We start from the raw sequence: 25,508 nt of genomic DNA, 5'->3' as shown, positions 1-25,508 counted from the left end.
GTTTTGAGGGAAATGGGATTGGGTAGAGGAAGTTGGAGGGGGGAGGGGGGAAACAGGGACAATGGCTGCCATCAGAGAGGAGGCCAGAGCCTGGATTGATCTCTGTTGGGCCACCAAGCCAGTGTGAATGCACTCCAGAAATGCATTGGACTGTTGCATTTGGGCTGCTAGCCCCTGGATGGCATTCACAATGGTTTACTGCCCAACAGAGATGGATCGCAGGAGGTCAATAGCCTCCTCACTCAGGGCAGCAGGGCTAACTAGGTCAGGGCCTGAGGTGCCTGGGGCGAAGGAGATGCCCACCCTCCTGGGTGAGCAGGCATGGGCAACTCGATGAGGGGCTGCTAGGAGGGCGGTGCTGGAACGGAGGTAGCGGCTGCACCTGTAGCCGGGGTGGGCACAGAGGTGTCCGCCACCACCAGGGAGCTTCCATTAGAGGAGGTATCCATGTCTGAATTGTCCCCTCCAGTCTCCCATGTGGTGCTCACCTCGCTGGTACCCTCAGCGTCGGTGGACTCTGCCTCCTGGGTCCTCTGGCATACAGCTCCCTCCGTCCCCGGGGCCTTTGCTCCTCCGCCAGATGATGCTAATGCACATAAGGACAGTGTGACAAAACAAAAAGGTGGGGGAGAGACAAAGGATACACTTGGTCCTATGGCGGCACCAACACCACCGTTGGCATACACAACACACTCACACACAGGGAACAGCCCTACGCACTAAGCAATTCACTACCAGTTACAATGCTAGTCACCAGGCCATAGTTATGGACACATACCGCCAACCGCAGCATACCTGAGACCAACACACCCCTGCCCAGTAGGTGATGCCTACTAGCTAGGTTAGAGGAATTTCACATCAGAACCCTGGCCAAAATGGGACCTACTCTGCCATGTCAGGCCTGGTTTAGGGGCACCCACAGGCACACATCCCCCACCCGGATACCACCCCACCAGGTGTAAGTAGAAATGAAGGGCACTGTACTCACCCCCTTGTTGTTGCTGTGATGCCCCCAAGCACCCATCCAGCTCAGGATAGTCCACCACCAGTATGTGGGCCATCAGGGGGGGTCAGGGTTCGACGGGCACCCCTTCTTCATTGGGAGGCCATCCCCAGCAGGGCCTCTGCTGTCTTCTGTGCCCAGCGTCTCAGGTCCTCCCACCATTTGCAACAGTGGGTGCTCTGCCTGCTGTAGACCGCCAGGGTCCGGACGTCCTTGGCAATGGCATACCATATACCCTTCTTTTGATGGGCACTGACATGCAAAGAAAATACACACAGGGAAAGGTATTAGTCAGACTGTCCTGCCTGCTACACTCAAGGCCCACCATGCCCTTTCCCAACCCCATTGGCACAGACATGGCCCAGCATACTTGCTGCATGCTGCCCAGGGCCCATCCACCAACCCCCCCCCTCACGAGGCCTTCACACATACCACTCCATGCATTCATGCCCCATGCATCGTACTCACAGTGTACTCACCTATTGATCTGGAGGCCCATACAGCAGTCTGTACTGGGGTAGGACCCCATCCACTAGTCGCTCCAACTCCACTGAGGTGAAGGCATGGACCCTTTCCCCAGTCATGTGTGCCATGGTAAGTTTCAGACACAGGTCACAGCAGAACATGCAGTGTAGGTTCTCTCCTGTTGAAGGTCAGGTAGCAAGTGAGTGAACAGATAGAAAATGCTGGTCATGTCCGCGGCGGTGCGTACTATCACGGCCGGCGTAGATCACTATCGGTTACTGTACCCACAGGGCCCAATGATAACCAATGAGGATTTGCACTGTGGTTCCCGCAACGGCGCACAACATCAGCGGAATTACCTCACTTCCACCTATCCCTCCATACTGCTCAGGTGTACGCCACTTTTTGGGGGGAGGCAATGGATCCTAACTGCGTCACAGTTTACAATTTCACAATCTGGACATATTTCACCAAAATATTGTAACACTCATAATATGCATTGAACTGAAGTGGTTACAATGTACAGATAATGACCAGCTGCTCATTATTTTACCCCATAGATTACAACCGCTGCAGATGAATAGGAGATGGAGACATCCCCCAGTGTACAAACCTCTGGTGGACTTGGCAACAATGGAGGACAGGCACATTATCCTCACCTATAGACTAGACAGGGTCACAATCACAGAGATGTGTGTCCAATTGGAGCCTGTACTGATATCTGCTATCCGTCATCCCACTGGGATCCTCCCTCTTGTCCAAGTTCTATCAGTGCTCCATTTTCTGACAACATGTTCTTTGTAAGTGACAGTGGGCTTGGCAGCAGTAATGTCACAACCAATGTTCTCAATAGTGCTAACCAGAGTGTTGTCTGCCCTGATTAAACACATGTGCAGCTACATTGTTTTCCCCCAAGTGGATTATTTAGCCACAGTGGCTGTTGGTGTATGGGTAGTGTGTGGACCATATGGCATAATGTGTGGCTATCAGTTGTCCGTCAATACTTGCAGGTGACTCTGGTTACCCCAACCTCTCATGGTTACTGACCCCTGTGAGGAATCCCAGGACAAGAGCAGAGGAACGTTACAATGAGGCACATGGGTGAACAAGAAGGAATATTGAACGTACATTCAGCCTCCATGTCAGGTTTCAGTGCCTCCATCTAACAGGTAGATCCCTGCGCTACTTACCCAAGAAGGTCTGCCAGATCATCATGGCATGCTGTATACTGCTCAACCTTGCCTTGCGACGCCATGTGTCTTTTCTGCAGGAGGAGGAGGCTGGAGATGGCCGTGTGGCATCAGTGGACCCTGTGGGAAGTGAAGATGAGGAGGCAGAGGATGAGGATGAGGACATCAGAATTTCAGTCATTCATCAATACTTCCAATGAATCACCGATAAGACAGTGTTATTTCACAATTCATTGACAGTTGGATGGGTGACATTGTCACTGGCAGGCTGTGAATTCCTATTTCTATGGGCACTCACTGTACCCATTGGCATCTCTTTTTGCAGATGTTGGTGCCCCACTATTGCTCCTGGTGTGTTCACTGCAGTCAACTACAGGACTTTCCTATGTAAACAGTACTGTACAGTTGAATTGCAGTTTATGAACCTTGTTAAACAAATACATTTTGAAATAATTTGACATATTTGTATGGTTTCTAAGTGTATTTATTTCAGTGCTCTGCCGAAAAGGCAGAAGTGCAATGGGCTGGGGTGATGATGGAGGAAAGTCCAGGTTAGAGTCCAGTCTATTTGTAGCACAGGTGCATTGTCCAAGGGGGCATAGGAAGGGGAGCAATGGCAGTTCAAGGTGGACAGGGTGACAGAGTGGGACACAAATGTGACATTCAGGAGAGTCTTATTTCCTGGCGGGGATCTTGGCAATAGTCTCTGGCTTATTCCTGGATTGCAGGGAACGTTTGTGGGGTGGTTCTCCTTCTGTGGGGGGATGGGAGCTGGTGGCCTGTTGGTCCCGTGGCAAGGCCTCCTGTCCACTAGCGTCAGAAGAGGTGGAGGGCTGTTCATCGGTTTGGCTAGTGTCAGGGACCCGCTGGTGTGCCACTGCCACCCTCATACTTTTGGCCATGTCTGACAGCACCCCAACAATGGAAACCACAGTGATGTTAATGGACTTCAAGTCCTCCCTGATCCCCAGGTACTGTCCCTCCTGCAGCTGCATGTTCTCTTGCATCTTGTCCAGGATCTGGCCCAGCATATCCTGGGAATGTTGGTATGCTCCCAGGATCGCGGTGAGTGCCTCCTGGAGAGTTTGTTCCCTGGGCCTGTCCTTCCCCTGGCACACACCAGTCCTCCCAGCTTCCCTGTTGTCCTGTGCCTCTGTCTCCTGAACTGTGTGCCCACTGCCACTGACGCCAGGTCCCTGATTGTCCTGTGTTTGTGGTGTGCCCTCGGGTCGTGGTAGTGGTGGGCACACTGCTGATTGACTTGTCCTGGGGACAGAGGTATGTGCCTGTTGGTTGGGTGCTGTGGGGGTGCTTTCTGAGGGGGGATGCTCAGTGGTTGTGTGAGACTGTGCCTGGGTAACCAACTGTCTGGAGGTCCCTGATGAGCCAGGTTGGTCATGCATATCCACGTAAGCAGAGCTGCTGTCATCACTATGGGCCTCTTCTGTGGGGGATTGGATGTTGCTGGCATCTCTTCTCCTGTGAAATTGGATGGGATAACTGTGGGGATGTAAATGCAGTGTTATTGTTTCTGTGTGTGACATATTGTGCATGGGTGGGTTACGCTCCATGGTTGTTATTGGCCTGGCAGCTTTACCTTGTGTGAGTTGTTATTTGGTGGGCTAGCTGATTGTCGCTAGTGTGCATGCTGTAATGATAGGTGGCCATGCAGGTTTGTGAGTGGTGTTCATGCATTGGTGTGGCATTCAGGGCTTGGCATTGGGATGAGTGGGTTGTGATGGTGGGGTGTTTGGGAAGTGGTGGAGTGATGGGAGTGAGAGTGAGGGTGGGGGTATGTCATGGCATGCAGGACAGGGGGGTGATAGTAGTATAGAGTTGACTTACCAGAGTCCAGTCCTCCTGCTACTCCTGCCAGGTCCTCAGGATGCATGATTGCTCCTCCCATGTTGTTAGTTGTGGGAGAGGATGTGGGGGTCCACCGCCAGTCCTCCACACTGCGAGCTGGTATCTTGCTACAATGGAATGTACCTTCCCCGTAGGTCATTCCACCTCATCCCGTGTTCTGGGGTGCTGTCCCACGGCGTTGACCCTGTCCACAATTCTCTGCCATAGCTCCATCTTCCTAGCAATGGATATCTGCTGCACCTGTGATCCAAATAGCTGTGGCTCTACCCATTGATTTCCTCCACCATAACCCTTAGCACCTCCTCAGAGAATCTGGGGTTTTGTTGTGGTGCCATGAGTGTAGTGTGAGTGGTTTGGGTGAGGGTGTGTAGGATGATGTGTTGGGGTGTGTCATGTAAGGTGCGTGGGTTGTGTATAGGTGATGGTGGTATGTGGTTGTGTGAGTGCTCTTGCTGCGTCTCTCTGCTGGCAAATATTTCTAGTCGTAAAGGGTTGTGGGTAATGTGGGTGTGTGTTTTATAGTGGTGTGGGTGTGGTGTGTGTATGGGTGTCTGGTGTGTGTAGTTTGAATTGTCCAATGTGGTGCTGTTTTGTTTGTGTGTGTGTATTTTGAGTGCAGCGGTATGTACTGCTAATGGTTTGCCGTTGAATGTCTGCCATGGTGATTCGTGAGTCATAACGTTGTGGGAGTTGTTCTGTTGTTGTAACAGTGTGGGTTTGATACCGCCAGTTTATCACTGACCTTTGGGCTGGTGGATTTGTGTGTGGTTGAATAGTGATGGATTGGTGTGTGTGTCATAATACGGTTAGCGGATATTCGGCACAGCAGTGTTATGTTGATGGCAGTCAGCATGGCTGTAAGTGGGATTTATCACCATTGTCATAATGAGGGTCTTAGTGCCTACAGCCTGTCTCTGGGTCACCTGAAATGGGGAGCTGATTGTTGACCTTTGTGTATACCTTCTAGACAGCCACACACAATATGGAGGTCAGATGTGACTGGATGGGCCCTCACTGGCAGGATGGGATGGAGGAGCTTGTCCCAGCCCCACTTACATTTGAATAGGTTGTGAGCTACCTCAATATAAAAGGCTGCATACCCCATGTATAGTTTGGTGCCAGGAAGGAAGTTTAGCTCTGCACTTCAAAGTCATGCATCTAGAAGCTTCTCCCCACTTCAAAAGCACAACTGTGTATAAAAGACGGACCTCAAACACCAACTCTTTAGTACATTTCTGGACCTTTGGATGCTCTGACAGGAAGAAGGACTTCTGTGCTATTTCCCTGCTGACTTGGTGCCTGCTGCTTTCTTCCCTGAGGAGGAAGAACTGGACCTGTAACTTTATCTTGAATCCAGGACCCAAAAGAGACTCTAAGGGCCAGCCTGCTGTCCTCCTGATCAGAACCTCAGGGACATAAAAGGTTCCTCAAGCAGCACCTGGACCCAGCTGCAGCGAGTTCCTGACCCCAAGTGGTGCCTCTGGGGTCCTGGACCTTCAGTGTGGCTCATGTGCTCTTAAATCAAGATTTTGGGCTCCTCACAACTGTTAAAGAACCAGTTCACACCAAGGTCAAACCATTGAAACCAAAATCCAGCATAAGCCCCCTTCCAGCCCAGCATTGATTGTCTGTGTGCGACTACCAGCACAAAGTTCCAACCTGCCTGTTCGCAACTCCCAGCCTGCTCTTTGCACCACACTGACAGCCTCCAACAATGCTCTTCTTCCTCCCCGCAGCCCTCTTCACCGCAAACAGGACTTTCAACACAAAACCTAAGAAGGTAAACCGTTAGTGGGAATAATCTGAGACTGTATCTGACCCACGATTCATTGTAATACAACTCTTCTGAATGTGACCCGGTCCATCATGAGCAGATAACCGCAGTCAGCGCGTTATGCTTTTAGGTGTTATTTTTCATTTTTCCAGTTCTGAATGAATTTTTCTTTGTTCGGGTCTCTTTTATTTATTAAATTGGGCTCTGGTTTTCTATCTTGGTGTGGGATCCTTTTTGTGTGGTGTGTTCACTGTGTTATGGTTTGAAGTGTTGCACAAATACCATACAGATTGCCTATAAGGTAAGCACTGACTGCTGTATGCCAAACTACCATAGGGTGAGCACAGGTTATTTTGAGGTTTGCTTGTGCTTTACTCTGACTAGTATTGTGGTTGCTCCTTGACCAGGGCTCACAGCCCAGTCAACTAACAACCCAATTTCTCACAGTACCCCTCTCCTAACATTTATTATAGTTGCAAGCTCCTTTTGCTTCCAAGGCCTCATGCTATTCCAGGGAAGTCTACTGTCTTGGCTGTTCCCTCTCTTCTGCTATGCCAGCTCCTGCTCCTTCACCACCCCCTACAATCAGTCCAATGCTATTTAGGGGGAGGAGAGGGCACTGATTAATGTGTCCTCACTTGTCCAACACTCAAATGAAATAACCTTGTCATGGATGAGTCTCGCTATAATCTTTTCATCACTGGAATATGATGTAATGATAATTCCTCCCCTGATCCTGCCTTTGCTACTTCTATGACTTTTCAGTTATCTGAGCCATCCACCCTCTTCATTCAGGTGGCAGCCTCACTATTACCTATAAATTGGGATTTCTTTTGACTCTTACAGGGTCTCAGATTCAAACAAGATTATGATAGCTGCCAGAATCTGTGTAGTTGCCACAGAGCATGAACGGGGCACTGACTGTTGGGCATCTTAAGTTTTATTTTGCAAGACCTAGGGGGTCATTCTGACCCCGGCGGTCTTAGACCGCCGGGGCCAGGGTCGGCGGGAGCACCGCCGACAGGCCGGCGGTGCCCCGCAGGGCATTTCTGACCGCGGCGGTAAAGCCGCGGTCGGACCGGCAACACTGGCGGTCTCCCGCCAGTGTACCGCCGCCCTTTGGAATCCTCCAAGGCGGCGCAGCTAGCTGCGCCGCCCAGGGGATTCCGACCCCCCCTACCGCCATCCAGTTCCCGGCGGTCCGCCTGCCGGGAACCGGATGGCGGTAGGGGGGGTCGCGGGGCCCCTGGGGGCCCCTGCAGTGCCCATGCCACTGGCATGGGCACTGCAGGGGCCCCCGTAAGAGGGCCCCTACAAGTATTTCACTGTCTGCTTGGCAGACAGTGAAATACGCGACGGGTGCAACAGCACCCGTCGCACCTTCCCACTCCGCCGGCTCGATTACGAGCCGGCATCCTCGTGGGAAGGGAGTTTTTCCCTGGGCTGGTGGGCGGTCTTTTGGCGACCGCCCGCCAGCCCAGGGAAAAACTTAGAATACCCTCCGCGGTCTTTCGACCGCGGAGCGGTATTTCGGAGGGGGGAACTCTGGCGGGCGGCCTCCGCCGCCCGTCAGGGTCAGAATGACCCCCCTAGTCTCCTACAGCACTGGAAACTGAGTGCCAAGTAAATCCTTTCTGCTCTTAACTATAAGGTCTAAATTTACAAATGGCCTGCACCACCGGTGAGTCACTTTTTGTGATGCTGCAGTGCAGACAGCACACTCATATCTACAAGGGCACGCAAAGCCAATCTGTGTTTTGCTTTACATTGCCTTGTAGGTATTGAGATGTTCCCATGAAACACCCTTGGATTTTCACACACTCCGAAATGTACAAGGTTTCATAAACCTGGAAATGTGTCAAAAGCCTATGACCACCCAAGGGTGGAGTAAGAGTGATGCAACAGGGAGAAACATATTTATTTGCCTCTGTTTCCTCCTCCTTCCATGTGTGTTGCATTCTACAGCACACCTAGAAAGAGTAAATCATTTCCATTGATTGTTTTTGTGCAGGATGATGTCACTTCCTGCATGAAAACAATCATTTCCACAATGCAGCCACCTTTGCACCATGGTGCAAGGGTGCCTGCACTGGCACATGGCAGCACTTTGTATACCAATGTAGGGGGAGAGGACAAAAATGTGTTGTATCCTGTAGATATGGCACATTTCTGGCCTTTTCTGCCATAGGCATTGTCAATATGGCCTGAAGAATAGTGCGGGTGAGGAGTCGAAGACTTCTCAAAAAAGTAGTGTAGGGTACAGACTCGAAACTCAAACAGTCACACAACAAAAAGAGAAATACTTTGCTCATACACCAAAATGTAATACTAAACATAGGAAACGTTAAACCCTAAGGTTCCTTGGACGAGCTGGTCTCGCCCTCAGCCACGGTTCCCGTGTGCCAAGGACAAGACCAGATCGTCCTGTACCAGGCCAACCGGTGGGAGTGGTAATGATCCCTCGTGGGTCTCACACCCACACCCCCCATCAGGGATGAAAGGGGAATCACTTCCCCTTCCACCCGACCCCCCAATCCACCCCCAGTGACGTCTTCCGCTCAGGAGGAGGGGGAGGGCAGAGAAATCGAAGAAAAGGAAAGGCTTTTCCTTTCTTTCAATGTCATTCTGAGGATTTCTGCTGCCCGATCACAATGCAATTGGGCAGCAGAAATGCCCACTAGACACCAGGGAAATATTTTGATTATTATTTACATATAAAGGTGAGTGACCCCTTTGGCAAGGATTGCTCCCCTATGGGGCATCTTATTACTAGGCGTTTTCTTCCTCCAACAGGGGGCAGAAGCCATTAGACACCAGGAGTCACTCCCCAAAGTGTTTTTTTAATTAGGCCTTTTCTGCCACCCCCCTGGAGGCAGATCTGCCTATAATGATTAGGCCTGGGGGCAGAAACCACTAGACACCAGTTTTTTTAACGAAATTGGTAAGGGGAGCGACCCCTTCGGCAAGGGAGGCTCCCTCGGGGCAATTTATTTTTAGGCTTTTTCTCCCCCCCCGGGGGCAGATCAGCCTATATTGATTAGCCCGATGGGGGTAGAAGCCACTAGACACCGGTATATTGCTTTAAAAAATCTGACATTGCAGGAAAAAGTGTGGCAGTAAATGGGTGTTTTTTTTACCTCAATTTCGATATTTTTTATTTCAGCTGTTGTTTTCTGTAGAAAAACCTAGTAGGATCTACACAATGGCCCCTTGCTGAATTTAGAATTTTGTCTACATTTCAGAAATGTTTTGCTTTCCGGGATCCAGCATTGGTTTCACACCCATCTCTGTTACTAACTGGAATGAGGCTAAAAGCACAAAATATAGTAAAAATGGGGTATGTTCCAGTAAAATGCTAAAATTGTGTTGAAAAATGTGGTTATCTGATTCAAGTCTGCCTGTTCCTGGAAGCTTGGAATATAGTGATTTTAGCACCACAAAAGCTTTGTTGATGCCATTTTCAGGGGGGAAAAAACGCAAGCCTTCTTCTGCAGCCCTTTTTCCAATGTATTTTTAAAAATCAAGTTTTTGCTGCATTTTGGCTAATGTCTTGGTCTCCTTCAGGGGAACCCACAAACTCTGGGTACCTGTAGAATCCTTAAGATGTTAAAAAAAAAAGGTCACAAATTTGAAAGTAATGAGGGCCTAAGCGGGAACTGCCCCAAATAGCCAAAAAAAGTCCTGGTACATGAGGGATGAAGGCCTGACAGCAAGCGGGTTAATCAGCTACACTATTCTAAGAGGGGCGCTACAGAGCTTTAAAGAAAGAGAAGTATTCAAGCATAAACGTGGCACAGATGCAAGCTCACTGTAAATTTGTCCATGCAAATTGCCTGGACCTATCAGCCCTGGGACCATTCCATATATGTCTTACTCCTAAAGTTCTTTAGGTGATTCATTCCCTCCGGGTTAAACAGAGTTTTAGGAGGGGGGCACAGTCAATATTCAAGGTAATGTAACTCAAGTTTCCTGATAGATAAGATGCTTAGAATTCACAAGCAAGCAGCACCTGGTAAATTGAGTATGGGCAGCCAGTCCAGCTTTCAGCTCCAACTGCTAACAGCCCTTCCAACCTCATCTGACTTTTGGCATTGATGCTTCAGCATGATGACTCTAGGTTTGAGCAGTGCAGGTCCTACAGCACCTCCAAGGTCATTCGAAAACAGGAATCCTCCCTCTGTAACAGAAGATAGGCATGTCGCAGTCATGCTGCCTAATATTTACTGGAGTTGTAGGATGATTTGGTTCAGTTTGCTTATTGTGGAAACCTACAGGGAGGCAACAAGATCCTCTCCAGACTTGAGACATCACTGGTTACACTCCCCAAGTTCAATCCTTTTCTATTAGGCTGCACCACTCCCCAGCATAGAAGCTCAGCTTCTGCTCTAGTGGGATTGCTTCCCTCAGGTTCAGGTGTTCCTCCTCCCTTAAGAATCTGAGCCACAAGCAGAACCACAGCTCTCCAGCAAGATGTACAGGCTTTAGGTGATGTCCTTTCACCTCAAAGAGTTATGAAAAATACCAGATCTGGATCTAAGCTGTCTATCGAGTACTCTGAAAAGCTTTGGGTCAGTGGCACCACATTTATCTCTGGACATAAAAAAGGTCTGTTCAGTGTTACCGGTCACAAAAATTGAACACTGGCATCACTGCTTAATGTATACGCCCCAGGTCTTCGACAGTAGCTAACTTGTCAACTAGAAAGCCCATTTGGTGTATCCCTCCAAACCACAGAGTTAGACTCTTAGCTTCAAAACAAGGATGATATCCGGGCCACTAAGGGGGCGTGGCCACGAAGCCGAAGATGGCGCACGCTTGATCCGTCTGCTCCGGAGTGGCCTAAACTTCTCCTGTTATCCTGGGCCACCCCCCGGGGCAAATTGACGGGGAGCGAGAGCGGGGACCCGTGTGGGTGACCCGAGCACCAGCGGAGCCCAGAGCGAGCCTGGCGGAGCCCGTTGGAGATGGCCGGCGAGCCCCACGGCCTGGGGCCTGTCGCCACGTTAATGCCGGGAGCTGGACTGAGCGAGTGAGCAGGTGCGCGGATGGGCGTGGGACCGCGCGCCGTTTGAGGGGGAGCGGCAGACCGCGGCTGGGGAGGCGGGGCGGCCCCCCTCCTGCCTGGAGGTTGCTGCAGGGCTGATCGTGGAAAGCCTCGTGTTCCCGAGACCGCAGAGGACGGTGTGACGGCGGCCTGGGGTGAGTGCGGGCCCTCCTCCCCCATCCTCGCAAGTAAGGAGAAGCGACAAGAACGTGCGCGACCGGAGCCCCTGTGCCTAGCGGGGGGCCCAGCTGCCGGGAGTCTTGCTGTGGCACCGACCCTACATGCGGCACAGTGTGTCTGGCGGAAGGGGCCTTTGGTGTAGCGGACACCCACTTTGAACACCGGCACACACCTGCGGAACGGGCCGGGCCCCGGGAGGGCCATCCTGAAGGAGGAAAGTACCGGACCCCCAGACGAACAAGACGATCGGCGGATAGAGGGGCCCCCTGTTGGATGCTCGTGCCCGTGGTGGCCTACTGCGCGAACGGAGCGCTGGGCCCTGAGCTTGGGGCTGGCATGGCGGGACCCGGGCCACAGAACATGAAGGATCGCCCAGCTGCATCTGGGGAGATGAGAATCCCGGGGTGACCCCGACTGGGGCATGCCAATCGAGGAGCTGAGTATCAGCGGACGGCAGATGGCCCAGGGGTAAGGCACAGCGACGCAGCGCTTTGCAGCACCTCCTTAAGAGTAGATGAACTGCCTAGCAGGGCTCGCCTGCCGAAACAGGATGGGAGCGGTACCCCGTGCGGTGGCCCGCCGCGGGGTGGTCGATAGTGGGTGCCTTGCCTGACCGGACCGGTCCGGCTCCTGAAGTGGCGACTACTGTGATCGAGCTGGTGTGGTGCCTCTTATCCTGGTGCAACGCACCCGAGTCCACTGAGATCCAGAGCGAGAAAGCACGGGTCTCTGGTGGGATTCTACCTGGCGGCCCCTGTGGGCTTTGAACTGCGCTTGAGACGGAAGTCCTAGATGGGGGATCCCCTGAACTAACACACCGTGGTCCGATTCGCCACTGGGGGGGACGATCTCCTACGCAATCGATGTCCCCTAAGAACCGCCACAAGGCTAAAGTCATGGACAGCACAGCGACCCCCGGGCGCAGGGGGGGGGACGTGCAGGGTCCACTGCAGGTCAATGTACAGGACACCCTGGACAAAATATTAGGTGCGATAGAAGACACTAAGTTAACACTGCAACACAACATCAATCAGGTCGCGGTCGAACTGGGCCTCTTGAGGGCTGACCATCACAAATTATCGGACAGAGTCAAAGAGACAGAAACCACACTGGCCGACATCGCACCAAAACAAAAAGACCTGCAGGCCGAAATGTCGCATCTCAGAGATAGAGTGATGCGACTAGAGCGAAGAGCTGAGGACGCAGAGGGGAGAAGCCGGCGGAATAACGTGCAAGTTGTGGGCCTCCCGGAGGGGGCAGAAGGATCAAATATGGTGGAATTCCTGGAAAAATGGTTGAGCACAGTGGTGGCACAGGGCCGGCTGACTTCATTCTACACTCTGGAAAGAGCACACCGCGTGCCTGCGAGGCCCCTGGCGCCGGGCAGGCACCCCCGAGTGGTGATCGCAAGATTACTGCACTATAGAGATAGGGACATCTTGCTACAAAGGGCGCGAGAAGAGGGCCCATTTAAGGTAGCAAATGGCGAAGTCACGCTGTTCCCGGACTTTACAGTAGAGGTACAGAGTAAGCGTGCCTCATACATGGCAGTCAAAAGGGCTCTAAGGGACGAAGTTATATAATATTCGTTGCTGTACCCAGCTAAGCTGAAAGTAATGCTTGACAGTAAAACAACATTTCTTCAATCCCCGGAGGAGGCATGGGAATGGTTGGAAGCCCATGGGACCCAGACAGAGCGGCTCGGGAGGGGGGGCCCGACCGGGGTGGACCGCGCCGGCCCCCCAGGGGAAGACGGACCCGAAGTCGCCCACACTTGCCGCCATCCCGGAACCAAAAAGAAAGTGGCAGAAGAGCAGCACTGGAGGCAGCGGCCCGTGTGAACGGAGAGGGGACCCCCCGGGAGGACTCTGGCGGTGAATCGGACGAGACCATGATGTCATCGGCGGAGGGCTCGAGCAGCTCGGTGCAGGCCCCGGTAGTGACCCCACAGACTGCAGATGACCTCTGAGACCCAGAGGCTAACCGGACACCCTGGGGCGGGTGCAAATGGTGCACTAATGGCCCCTCCGTGCAGGGCCACCCCCCTACCGGAATCTCACCTGTACAGGTGGACTGGCGAGAACTGCAACTAAAAGATGAAACATGCTGCAATGTTGTACGGGTGTTTTGTTCTGTTTTTGGGCAGCCTACTGTTTGAGAGGTGCCCTGGGGAGGGGGAGTTGGGATAAGCAGTTATAAGTTAGGATGGCAAGGGGTGGTGAATGGTTGCGTAACAACAGTGCTTCACTAATGAACAGGGGACAGCAGATGGTAAGAGTAGCAAAGAGTAGCCAATGTAAATTTAAAAATCACCAACATGGCAGAATACAATTTCTTAACGCGGAACGTTAGAGGGATGGGGTCACCGGCCAAACGACACAAAATACTGGCTTATTTAAAAAGGAGGAATATACAGGTAGCAATGCTACAGGAGACCCACCTAGCGGCTGGTGAACCTGAGAGATTGAGACGTAGGTGGAGGGGGCGGGTGTTCGCAACAGAGTACTCAGCGTACGCAAGGGGAGTAATGATCTGGATCCGTGCAGGGGTTCCCCTACAGATAGAAGCTTCCAACATAGATCGTGAGGGGAGGTTCGTGATTCTGGAGGGAAGGTAATACGGCACACTGATTGTCCTATGCTGCATGTATGCCCCAAATCAAGACCAGATCCCCTTTTTGACGAAATTGTCGAGCCACCTCACCCGCCAGAGGAGAGGAGAGCTTTTGGTTGGAGGGGACTTCAATAGTATATTAGATGTAGACTTGGATAGATCCTCCCCCCCACTGCAGGGTGCAATGTCAAATAAGATAGCTGGGAAACTTAGTGAATGGATGAGCCACTGGGGGCTGGTGGATATTTGGCGGGAACAACACTTACACGACAGGGATTACTCATATTATTCGGGTCTTCACCGACTCCACACCAGAATCGACAGGGTGGCGTGTACGGCAGACCTTGCACGTGGGATGGTTCACTCAGAATATCTGGGCCGTACACTGTCCGACCACAACCCTCTATTGGTAACATGGATGGCGGCAGAGATTAGGCCCCCCATTCCGGCCTGGAGATTGTCCCCAACAGCACTTGAGGACCCAGCATATAGAGACACCCTGAGACAGCACCTGACTGACCATATTCAATTTAACAGTGGATCCACCACCTCTAGATCTACGGAATGGGAGGCCCTCAAGGTGGCGACAAGGGGTTTTTGTCTTGGACAATCGGCCGGAGTGAGACGCACACTTGAAAGGGAGCTGACTAAACTAGAGAAGATAATACATGAGGGAGAACTTAATCTGGGGGCTGGCACACTAGTAAATGAGAAACTAGGCAAAGAGGGACCATTCCCAGATCGAAGAACAACTCAGATGCCACAGCACACAAAAATACTTTGCCTCCCTACAATCTGAAGAGGGTAGGTCTGGGAAAATGTTAGCCTGGTTGGTGAGGCCGGGTGGAGAGGCCGAGCCCATCACAAATGTGCTGGATAAGGAAGGGTCATGCAGGAGTAGACCAGGCCCTGTAAATGATGCATTCAAGGAATATTACACCTTTTTATATGGAAAACCGGCTGAAATCAGTACGGAGGTCTTTGATAATTACCTACAACATATACCTATAACGAACCTGATGGCCGGAGACAGGGATAGGCTGGGGGGCCCAGTGACGATGGCGGAGGTCAGTGAAGCTATAGCTCAATTAGCTTCAGGGAAAACCCCGGGAACAGACGGCCTCCCCATGGACTTTTATAAAAAATTCGAGAAGCAACTGACCCCCCAGTTGGTAGAGATGTATACAGAATCGCTACAGAATGGGATAATGCCGAGCACCATGATAGAGGCAATGGTAATCCCACTCCCTAAGACAAAATCTAAGCAACCTTCGGTGACTGACTTCCGCCCCCTGTCAATGCTAAACAGTGATTTTAAAATACTAAGCAAGATCTTGGCCAACCGTTTACTCCCTCTTGTTCCAACTCTGGTACATGTAGATCAGAATGGTTTCGTCCTGAATCGCAGCACCTCCTTAAACCTGAGACGTCTCTTTGCGGTCCTGAATATGCCAAGCGACACGAAACCTGCAGCAGGGGTGTTGCTCGTGGTGGACTTTGAGAAGGCATTCGACTCGATCAGATGGGACTACCTGAGAGCAGTGATGCTCCGTATGGGAATGGGTGAAGATTGGGACAAATGGGTGGACTTCTTATACACGTCACCGCTGGCAAGAGTGAGAACAGGTAAAACAGTGTCCGGAACTTACCCAATTCACAGGGGAACCAGACAAGGTTGCCCATTGTCCCCACTGTTATTCGCCCTGGCGATCGAGCCGCTGGCGTCCCAGATGCGGCAGGAGGGCGTGAGTAGAGGAGTGGAATGGGGACACCAAGAACATATCATCTCGCTATATGCTGATGATATACTTGTCTACCTTAGGGACGGAGAGAAGGATCTCCCATGGGCGCTGGGAGTGCTGGAGAACTATGGGAACATATCTGGACTTTGCCTCAACCGTAGCAAGACATGCGTGTTCCCTATGGCTCCGGGCGGTGAACGCCCGACAACATGCCATGGGGATATGATTTGGGCCCCTCGAACCTTTAAGTACTTGGGTATACAGGTGTTTCACGACAGGGCAGACTTGCGTGAGGGTAACCTGGGCAGAGCTCTACGATCCCTAAAGTCCTCGGTGGGGTTCTGGCGATCGCTGAAATTGACGATAATGGCCAAAGTAGCATTGTCCAAAATGGTCATGCTGCCCCGGCTTCTATACTACTTAGCTAACCTGCCCCTTCTGATTCCAACAGCGTGGTTTCGTGAACTAAACACCCTACTCAGGGAACTTATATGGGATGATGGTCGTAGACGCACCTCGCTCCAAATACTATGCAGGCCAACTAACCAGGGGGGTCTAGGAGCGCCAGATTTTGAAGCCTACTACCTGGCATCCCAGCTGCAATGGGTTGCCGGGTGGCTCACAGGTAAGGGTCACCTGGAGAGGTACACCGACCCAGTAGTGGAGGACATAAATCAGTTCATTGCTCGAATGACAAATAGGAAGCTCAATCCCCACATGCACAGCCCGATGACAAGAGTGGCGTCAGCATGTTGGAAGAGGTGCGCGAAAAGGGATGGCATTATCCCCCCGTACTCTCCGGCCCTACCCCTGGCGGTACTCACGATCGAGGCAGGTGAGAGGAACCTGGGAGGCATGAGCCTCGGAACCTGGAGGAGAGCAGGAATAGAAACGGTGGGAGACCTGTTTCAGGAGGGAGTGTTGAGGTCTTTCACTAATCTTGTTGACAGTGGAGTCTCCCCGGGGCAGTTCCTTATGTATCATAAACTGATACATGTGCTGAAAACGCACTGGATCACGGTCAACGCGAAACCAGCCACCCACAGGGTGCTGCATCTCCTATTGACATCAGGAGATGAGTCCCATCTGATATCTAAATTATACCGAGTTCAAGTTGAGGATGCACAAGATTCCCTGCGGCCACTGAGAGAGAGATGGGGGAGGACAGTCGGTAGGGAACCGTCAGATGCGGAATGGAACAGAGCTTTGGCTTACCCCCGGACCGTCGCTCGCAGCACACGACTGAGATATATACAATATAATTACCTCCACAGAACGTACCTCACCCCACATCGGCTAACAGTAATCTATGGGGGGGTTCCTAGGGTGTGCCCCAGATGTAAAAATGTAGACGCAAATTTTGACCACATGGTATGGACCTGTCCAGAGATCCAACTGGGGTGGGAAGAGGTGATGTCCGACCTGTCGAGACTCCTTAATATGAACCTGACTCCGACCCCTGACAGATGTCTGATGGGCTTTGGGGATGGATTGCCGCGGGGAAGAGTGGAGACCCGCTTTCTGAGTCTGGCACTGGTACTGTACAGGAGACAGATCGCAAAGAACTGGAAGGCACAGTTTCGGCCCCCCCGGGTTGGGTGGAGACAAGACGTTACAAAACGGGCCAGAGCCGAACTCCAGGTCCTGAAGAGCGAGGAGGGGAGGGGAATGCGTCACCACCCTATAGCACAGAAATGGGAAGTAGCAATGACAAGCTGGGACAATATATTGAGAACAGCGGACACAGAAACACCAACAGGAGTGGAAACTGGATAAACATAGGAAGGGAGGAGATGTTTCCTCACCCTCTAGGACATGGTAAGGGAAGACACGATAAGGCCGAGATTGAATAAAAGGCTGACAACAGGGGACAGAGCCCAGGACATTGAGTAACAGACAGGTTGGACCCGGTAGACGCCCCACCCACCTGAAACCAGACAAGCCTATGAGTAATGACACCATATATACTGGAAAAGCCAGGAAATGGCATCCCCCTGCATTAGCAGCCTCCACCCCCTACATTGCCAACGTATTTAAGTTTAAGTTGACTAATGTTTGAAACGAGTTAAATGTGTTGTATAATAACTAGGAAAACATGACTCTGCTACACCAGGCCAATTGGGCAACCCATACGAGAAGAAGCGCCACTGATGTTCTATTTTTGTATAAGTTTAAAGTATAAAGATTATCAAATAATGAAGTAGAACATTCAAACAATGTAGACAGTAGTGATATTAACACTGTTATGCACTAACACGAAGCAAACAAGATGGTGCTGTAAACATGATACTGTTTATTAAATAATAAAATGTTAATAAAAAATTATTTAAAAAAAATATATATATCCGGGCCACTACACACACTTGTGTGGGCTTCACTAAAATAAATATCAGGACACCAGACAGCCCACAGCTGAGATCACTCACAGCAGGAGTTCAAGCCTGTAATACCACGCAGGGGGCATTCTCGTCCCAGCAGTAGCTAAAATCACCTTCTCTCCTAATTGTGTATTCTCGGTGTAGCTATGCGGCCTGATCACAGGCCCAGATTTTACTTTTTCCAGTTCTCTATTGTCTTCTTTATTATTTTATATTCAAGGCTTCATCATCTGCAATGCTTGAATACTTTAATATCTAAGCAAACTTACTAATTTTCATGACATTGTTGCTGGTTATCTTTCAGCTCATGAATTTCCTTGTCTTAGAAAAAACGGATCCATTCCTTGCTGATAATGTTCCTAGCACTTGACACCCGACCCCTTTATACATCTATTCCCAAAGATAATCTAAATGCTTCTGCAAATGTGTTGAACGTACGTAGAGGAAAATATACAGCTTGCCTGATAGACCTTCATTCACGTATGTAATACATGTGGAAATTGTCAGGACTCGTTCCTTCTATTATGCAAATATTATACACCTCAGTCTATTTCCAATTTTGAACAGCATTAAGAGGTCTTTTCTCAATCGAAACCCAATTCTATTTGATTGTGTACCTTAGATATCCTAGCTCTATCTACCTGGTATCCTTGTAAAACTATGTCCAACCTTTCATGCGATTCATGCTCACCATTAATATCCAAGACAAAATCCCAGTAAACTGATATCCACGTAGTGACCCTGTTGGCCATTCTTCTAACCTGGACACTACTTTTTGTCATCGCATCGATTATTCTTCTCAACCCAGATCACAAAACATACAGCGTTTTGCTGTCTCATGATCAGAATTTGTATGAAAATGTGTCTGCTTCTTCCTGTCTCCTGTCATAAAACTACTGCTGAAATTCTGATCTCATCCAAGCTTGGTTATAGCAACATGATATACTCTGTTCTTCTTAAGTATGGCTCCACCACCAGAACTTGACTGCTTGTCTTATTCTTGGCCTGGCCCACCATGAAAGGCTCTCCAACCACTGACAAGCCCTACATTGACTTTCAGTTCATGCATAGAGTCTTTCTAAATCTCAGACTATTATTTACCAGACCATTTACAATTTCACAACTTTTTTGACCTCATGCTTTCAGAAATATGCACCGTGATTATTCCCTGTATACTTTCCATTTCTCAGCTACATTTCCCACATCAAATGTAACAGAGTTGTCAGTCAGTCCTTCACTTTTCTTGCCTTTAAACCTAGAACGATCCCCCAGTGCTATCAGGCTTGTCTTCTCACATCAGGCTGTCCAGTAGGCCCAGATTTATTGTCTCAAGGACCTTGAAAATCCATTTCCAGCTAAACAAATCCAGTGTTTTTTCTGGATGAATGGAGAATATTAATTTTCCTGAGATTCATAAATGTTAACTTACATGACAAAGTGTATTCTCCTAAGAGCTTTGGAGTGTACTCCAGAAAAACAAATAATGAACGTTTTTTGTGTAAAACGTGGGGAACAGAACAGTCTGTTGGAAATCAAACCACAAAGGATCTTATTATCGCGGTAGGCAGAGAGGGGGCTGTAAGCAGAGCAGTACCCTGGACCTGTGCTGTGTCTATGGGGTCTGTTGGAACTAGCTTTCTCCATAGGGTCATCCCAAACTTTTTGCCTTCCTCCTCCTACTTTCTGTTGGATTTTTACATTTTGCCCTTAAGACTCTGTGCAGTTTACCACAGCCAATCAGTGCTAACGTGCTTGTGCTCACTCTCCTAAACATGGTTTGATTGGGTCTTCCTGTGTTTACCCTTCTTCTGTTCTGATCTCAATTGTTTTGTTTGATCCGCAAGATTTCTTGTAAAAAAAGTGGTTTTATTGGTAGATAAATGTTGATGAGATGTGCCTCCTCCTCCATCTGTATCCTGGTCACTGGATGGGAAGGGCAGTCAATGAGGTTGATTCAGAACAGACAGAAGACGTTGACTCTTTCTAATTGGCATTCATCTGAACAAGATGATCATACTTTCTAAAGAAATTAAATACCCTAGCACTCAAATAATCTCTCTCATCCCTGTATAATTTCCTCACCTTCCTTTGTGTAATCTCATCCTGATAGCTCAATAACACATCACCCAGTATTTTATAATTCTTATCCATGGCTTCAGGTAATTTTAACTCTAGTATTTCCTGTTCCAAAATAGCAATTTCTGCTTGAAATTTAGATACTTTTCTGTCTGCATTCTCTATAAGAACACCCATGAGTCTCATGGAACTGGATGCCAGTTCATTCTCCCATAATATTAATAGATCTGTATCTAAGTCATCATATGTGGGGAAAATGTGTTATCTTAAACCTCTCAGCACTCGATTAAGTTTCCTATATTGTTTCAACGTGGCTCCATCCCACCATTTTAATATTTCATTCTTTAATATACACACACATGAAATGAAATATGTATGGAACTGCATAGTGTAATTGTTTTACATAATGTATATTTGTTGCAGATGGATATGAAACTTTATGGGCTCTAATGAATTTTGTTGTTTGAACAATAGCAAATGGGAATATGGATTATTCCTTTAAGACATTGAAAATGATTTATTAATATCAGGAACTAATTTGTGTGCATGCTTTCTGAGGTTAAATAGTAGCAATTGGTATACGTTCGTTGTAACAATTATGCAAATGATCAAGAATTCAAGATACGGCTAAATTGACTATATGGACAGTAGGTTGTCCATGTTTACTAGTGTTATGTAGAGATACGAAAGAGGGACTACTTGTTATTTGTCAAGAATCTGGGTAAGTGAATTATCAAAAATTTAAGATGATGGCTACATTGACGTTACGGATTGTCCTTTGCCCATGATTATTAGTGTTATCTTGAGACACAAAAGAGGGACTACTCGTTATGTGTGGCTGGAATCTGGGTAAGTCCTATGTCTAGGCCTATTAAGTGGCCGAATATGGATTAGTTTGAGTATAATACAACGGGAATGTATATGAGAAGTGGACATGAAATGGTGTTCATATTTTAATTGTACACCGCCAACAGACAGGCGGGAGACAATGTACCGCCCACACTATTATGACAGGCCAATCCGCCACCTTTTCCGGGGTGGATTCACCGCGAACAAAAACACGGCTGAAACAGGAATCCCGAAGGAAAAACGCTCACCTCTACACACCCCACGAGGAACGAGGACGCCATGGACCCGAAACTCCATATTCTCCCTGCAATAGTCTTCCTGCTCCTCTACCAGGAGCACGAAGGCCGGCGGCAAAGACCACAGTGAGTACTGCACCTACGACACAGGGGAGGGGGGAGGGAAAAAACAGTGACACACACACACGCAACACCCCCAGCCCCACCCTCACCCACTACAACACACACACTAATGCATATCAATACATCACAGTTACACACCCCAAACCCCCCGGAAGAATGCAAAGACAATAGAAAATGAGTGTAACCATTGTAATATATTAAAAGCAAGTAGGCAGAAATATATTAATACACCATGTACATAATATATACCAAGCATAGTAGTCCAGGTAGTGCTCTAAGAAAGTCAGTGGAACACTGGGACCACAGGGTATGGGCGAGGCCCACACAAGACCCCCGACCATGACGGAGAGAACACTGCAGGGGCATCAGACAGCAACTAAAAAGGCACCTTAGAGGGAGGGAAAGGGGGGGCAGCTCAGCCGCTTGAGTGCACAATGCCAAATCCACGAGGGGGTCACATGCCCATTGTTCCATCCTGGGGAGTGCAAAGTCACAGTCTTTCAAGTCTCTACAGTGAGTGGTTTGCCCACTGTTCAATCCTGGGGCGTGCAAAGCCACAGTCTCTCAAGTCTCTACAGAGGGTGGGTTGCCCACTGTTCAATCCTGGGGAGTGCAAAGCCACAGTCTCTCAAGTCTCTACAGTGGTTGGGTTGCCTACTGTTTAATCCTGGGGAGTGCAAAGGCACAGTCTCTCAAGTGGATAACAGTCTCCACTGGTTCTGGAGGGGGCTTTGTGCCCAGAGTGCCTCATCATGCTAAGGACAGAGGGAGTGGATAACAGTCTCCAGTGGTTCTGGAGGGGGCTTTGTGCCCAGAGTGCTTCATCCTGCTAAGGACAGAGGGAGTGGATGCCTTACTCCACTGGTTCTGGAGAGGGCATGGTGCCCAAAGTGCATCATTCACCCCGTGACAGACTCAGTTGCATCAGTGCCCTTGCCGCTCATGGGCCGGCGGTGCCCTGTTCAGCGGTGCTTGAGATGGCGGTGCCCTGTGCAGCGGTGCTTGAGGCGGCGGTGCCCTGTTCAGCGGTCCTTGAGATGGCGGTGCCCTGTTCAGCGGTGCTTGAGATGGCGTTGCCCTGTTCAGTGGTGCTTGAGGAGGCGGTGCCCTGTTCAGCAGTGCTTGAGATGGCGGTGCCCTGTTCAGCGGTGCAATAGATGGCGGTGCCCTGTTCAGTGGTGCATGAGATGGCGGTGCCCTGTTCAGCAGTGCTTGAGGCGGCGGTGCCCTGTTCAGCGGTGCTTGAGATGGCGGTGCTCTGTGCAGCGGTGCTTGAGGCGGCGGTGCCCTGTTCAGCAGTGCATAAGATGGCGGTGCCCTGTTCAGCGGTGCATGAGATGGTGGTGCCCTGTTCAGCGGTGCTTGAGGCGGTGGTGCCCTGTTCAGCGGTGCTTGAGATGGCGGTGCACTGTTCAGCGGTGCTTGAGATGGCGTTGCCCTGTGCAGCGGTGCTTGAGGCGGCAGTGCCCTGTTCAGCGGTCCTTGAGATGGCAGTGCCCTGTTCAGCGGTGCTTGAGATGGCGTTGCCCTGTTCAGTGGTGCTTGAGGCAGCGGTGCCCTGTTCAGCAGTGCTTGAGATGGCGGTGCCCTGTTCAGCGGTGCAATAGATGGCAGTGCCCTGTTCAGTGGTGGATGAGATGGCGGTGCCCTGTTCAGCAGGATTGTGGGCTAACTGTGCTGGCGTTGCACACCGTCGCCGTAGGCGGTCGTAGACCGCGGCGCAATGCTGCATTGGTTAACATTGGACCCTATGGGTCCCGGGAGCCAATGAACAGGTGCGCTGGTGGTGATGATGCGCACCGCCACGGACGTCACCGCCACGGACGTCACCGCCGCGGACGTCACCGCCGCGGACGTCACCACCATTTTCTATCTGTTGAATCACTAAATACCTGACCTTCGACAGGAGAGGACCTACACTGCTAGTGCTGCGGTGACCTCGGTCTGGAAGCGACGATGGCTGCTGCGTCTGGGGAAAGGGCCCCTGCCTTCACTGCACAGGAGTTGGAGAAACTTGTGGATGGGGTCCTCCCCCACTACACGCTACTATACGGTCCTCCAGACCAACAAGTCAGTACACAGCGAGCACGTTGTATGGGCTATGCCTGGGTGGAGAGGGCTGGGTGGAAGAGGGAAGGGGGCAGAGTTCATTGAACATTAATGCATGGGAATGAATGGGCCACATGGCCAGAGTAGGGAGGGGGCCACTCACAACGACGGTGCAGTTGGTAATGACTGTTCCTCTTCCCTTGTGCATGTCATGTAGGTCAGCGCCCACCAGAAGAGGGACATTTGGCGTGCCATTGCCAAGGAGGTCCGGACCCTGGGGGCCCAGCAGAGACGGGGCACCCACTGCCGGAAGAGATGGGAGGACATTCGCCGCTGCAGCAAGAAGACGGCGGAGGCTCAGCTGGGGATGGCCTCCCAACGTGGGAGGGGTGCCTGTCGCACCATGACCCCCCTGATGTTCCAGATCCTGGCGGTGGCCTACCCGGAGTTGGATGGGTGCTTGAGGACATCACAGCAGACAAAAGGGGGTGAGTACAACCTCATTCTGCTGACTTTGCGTGCAGTGAAGGTGTCTGGGTGGGGGAGGTGGGCTGTGGGTGTCTCTAGGTCAGGGCGAGTTAGGTAGTCAAAGCCCCTCCGTAATGTAGGCCATGTGGCACTCAACCCCACCTCAGCAGAGTGCCAAGTTGAGGTATAGTTGCCCCTGTGGCATCCATGTGCGCAGATGTCTACCATTGCCATGTAGGCCATAACCCAGAAATTGCATGTGCAGAGTGCAGACGCACGGCGTTACGCAGGGGGTTGCTGCGTCTGTCTTGTCCGCCAACGGTAGCGGAATGCCATGCACTAAAACTCTCTTTCTTCTGTCTCCCCCCCTTTACCTGCTCTCCCTGTCCTTTTGTACATCAGCATCAACAGTCGGAGGTACAGTGGCACCGGAGCACAAGGGAGCTGCATCCCACATGGCCATGGAGGGCCACACCACGGACTCAGAATGCACCAGTGGGACGGAGGGCGAGGGGAGCTTCACGTCGGCCACTGGATCACCAACCAGCAACACGGACTCGTCCGCCGATGGGAGCTCCCCTGTGGTGGCGGCACCATCTGTGACCCCACTTCAACAGGTACAGCCACCACCTCCCCTACCAGCACCACCCTCCCAGCAGCCCCTCAGCGTTCGCCCCGTGCCCGGTCACCCAGGAGGGTGGGCATCACCTTCGCCCCAGGCAACTTAGGCCCTGCCCCAGTCACCCCTGCTGCCCTCAGTGAGGAGGCCATTGACCTCCTCAGGTCACTCACTGTTGGGCAGTCTACCATTGTGAATGCCATCCAGGGTGTAGAACGAGAGTTGCAACACGGTAATGCATTCCTGGAGGGCATTCATTCTGGTCAGGCTGTCTTTCAGCGAACCCTGCAATCTCTGGCCTCAGCACTGATGGCAGCCATTGTCCCTGTGTCTAGCCTCCCACCTCCAACTTCCACCACCCAGACCCAATCCCCTGTACCCCAGCCCATCCCAAGCACACCTACAGACCAGCATGCACACAAGTCAAAACACAAAAGTAGCTCAAGCAAACATAGGCACCACACATCCCACAGGCACTCACACAACCATCACACCCATACAGACACAGCAACATCCACTGTCTCCACTGTGTCCCCCTCCTCCTCTTCTCCCTCCTCCCTCCCAGTCTCGTCTACACACACACCTGCATGCACCACATCTACAGGCACCTTGAGTCGCACAAGGAGACCCAGCACCCCATGCCGCTCACCTGCACTCACCACCCCCCACTGCCATTTACACGTCCCCTGTGTCCTCTCCCAGTGTGTCTGTGACGCCCCCTCCCAAAGTACACTAACGCCGGCAATCACTCACTCAACATCCATCCACCTCACAACAGCCTCCAGTACCCGCACCTGCACCCAAAACAGCTAAAGTGACACCCCTGACAACCA

The sequence above is a fragment of the Pleurodeles waltl genome, chromosome 5, assembly GCF_031143425.1.
Source record: "Pleurodeles waltl isolate 20211129_DDA chromosome 5, aPleWal1.hap1.20221129, whole genome shotgun sequence".
Lineage (NCBI taxonomy): Eukaryota > Metazoa > Chordata > Amphibia > Caudata > Salamandridae > Pleurodeles > Pleurodeles waltl.
The sequence above is the reverse complement of the archived record's forward strand: the minus strand, read 5'-3'. Positions refer to the sequence as shown.